The 2,500-nt window shown below is 45.9% G+C and overlaps 1 protein-coding gene across 1 annotated transcript in view; it reads right to left on the reverse strand.

Annotated features, from left to right (window-relative positions):
• cfap44 (cilia and flagella associated protein 44) overlaps window positions 1-2,500 on the reverse strand; it is a 26,914-nt gene that overhangs the window by 17,707 nt on the left and 6,707 nt on the right. The window lies entirely within an intron of this gene.

The following is a 2,500-nucleotide window of genomic DNA, read 5'->3' on the forward strand; positions in this document are numbered from 1 at the left end:
ATCACATCATGTCTTTTATTTTCTTTTTCATTTTTTAAAATCTATTTAACACATTTAATCTGTTCTTAATCATTTTATTAGTAGTTTTTATTCTCTTATACTGGTCTCTTTTATTCTTGTTTATGTAAAGCACTTTGAATTGCCACTGTGTATGAAATGTGCTAGAGAAATAACTTGCCTTGCCCTGCCTATACTACAATACACCTGTCACACCTGCTGCAGTGCCCTCTGGTGGTTTTCAAGGGCACCAGTTTTTGTTTTGGTTTTTGTGTTTTGTATCCTAGTCATGTGATCACCTCTTGTTTCCAGCTGTCCCTCATTGTCTAATTAGTTCTCTCTTTATAAGCCCTGTTATGTTGTGTTTAGTTTGCCTTTGGATTTTCAATGTTCTGTTTAGGTTTGTCGTGCTTTATTTGTGATCTGGTTCATCGTGTTTGGTTGTTTGTTTGTTTGTTTGTTTGTTCACTTTGTTTAGTATCATTACTATGTTTTTGGATACCTGTTTACTTTGTGTTTGATTCACTTTTGAGCTTAATTTTTGCACTTCATGTTTTCCTCGATTTTGGTACCTTGCCTGTCCCTTTGTCATTTTTTGAGGGATCTTTATTGTTTGACAATAAATGTGTTTTGCTGCACTTGGATCTTTCCCTTGTTTTTGTGATACCCAGTCGTGACAACACCACATTTTACACACCCTGCTGAAAAATCCAGCTTAAACCAGCCTAGGCTGGTTGGCTGGTTTTAGCTGGTCGACCAGGCTGGTTTTAGAGGGGTTTTGGCCATTTCCAGCCTGGTTTCCAGCCATTTCCAGCCTGGTCTTAACTGGTCAGGCTGGAAAATGACCAGCTAAATCCAGCTAAAACCAGCTTGACCAGCCTGGTTTAAGCTGGACATGGCTGGTTTTGGCTGGGCTCCCAGCCTGGCTAGGCTGATCAAGCTGGTTTTAGCTGGTCATCTCCCAGCCTGACCAGCTAAGACCAGGCTGGAAATGGCTGGAAACCAGCCTGGAAATGGCCAAAACCCCTCTAAAACCAGGCTGGTCAACCAGCTAAAACCAGCCAACCAGCCTAGGCTGGTTTAAGCTGGATTTTTCAGCAGGGCAGTGTGTAACTGACTGATAGCTCCGCCCTAAATGACTGACAGCTTCCTCATTAATGACTGATAGCTCCGCCCTTATTGACTGAAAGCTCCGCCCTAAATGACTGACAGCTTCCTCATTAATGACTGATAGCTCCGCCCTAAATGACTGACAGCTTCCTCATTAATGACTGATAGCTCCGCCCTTATTGACTGAAAGCTCCGCCCTAAATGACTGACAGCTTCCTCATTAATGACTGATAGCTCCGCCCTTATTGACTGATAGCTCCGCCCTAAATGACTGACAGCTTCCTCATTAATGACTGATAGCTCCGCCCTTATTGACTGAAAGCTCCGCCCTAAATGACTGACAGCTTCCTCATTAATGACTGATAGCTCCGCCCTAAATGACTGACAGCTTCCTCATTAATGACTGATAGCTCCGCCCTTATTGACTGAAAGCTCCGCCCTAAATGACTGACAGCTTCCTCATTAATGACTGATAGCTCCGCCCTTATTGACTGAAAGCTCCGCCCTAAATGACTGACAGCTTCCTCATTAATGCAAGTGGTGCTCGCTGCAGAGCCATTTGGGCGAGCTGAGCTCCAGAGAGGGGGAGCTTAAGCTTGAGCTCCACCTTTTTTGCACTTCTTCTACGAGTGATGTCACTGGGGGTAGGGTTAGGGGTGGGGTTGGTGTACGCATTAAAACAGCTTACAGGAGGCAGAGCGAGAGCTCATGCTCCCCCTCAGTGGAGCTCAGCTCTGCTCAAATGATGGCTCCGCCCTCATTGACTGATAGCTCCGCCCTAAATGACTGACAGCTTCCTCATTAATGACTGATAGCTCCGCCCTAAATGACTAATCGCTCCGCCCTAGATGACTGATAGCTCCACCCTAAATGACTCATAGCTCCGCCCAAAATGACTGATAGCTCCGCCCTAAATGACTAATCGCTCCGCCCTAGATGACTGATAGCTCCACCCTAAATGACTCATAGCTCCGCCCAAAATGACTGATAGCTCCGCCCTAAATGACTGATAGCTCTGCTTTAAATAACTGGTTGCTCCGCCCTAAATGACTGATAGCTCCGCCCTAAATGACTGATAGCTCCGCCCTAAAGGCATTCCATGTGTCCATTAGTGACCAAAGTTGATTGGAGGGCTGAGGGAAGGTGAGGGCGAATGGATTTTTACAATATAATGAGGAGCAGAGATGGATCATTCATGACGAGCAGAGTTATCCACATGTACATCAGCAGTAAGAGTGTGTGTGGATGTTTCTCTGCGTCTCAGTGATCCAGGAGTGACTGTAGGTCTGCACCAGTCCGGATCCTCTACAGCAGAGGTTCTCAAAGTGGGGGTCGGGACCCCCCGAGGGGTCGCGGGACAATGAAGGGGGGTCGCCTGGTGATTTTCAAAAAT

The sequence above is a fragment of the Danio rerio genome, chromosome 19, assembly GCF_049306965.1.
Source record: "Danio rerio strain Tuebingen ecotype United States chromosome 19, GRCz12tu, whole genome shotgun sequence".
In the NCBI taxonomy this organism is placed as follows: Eukaryota; Metazoa; Chordata; class Actinopteri; order Cypriniformes; family Danionidae; genus Danio; species Danio rerio.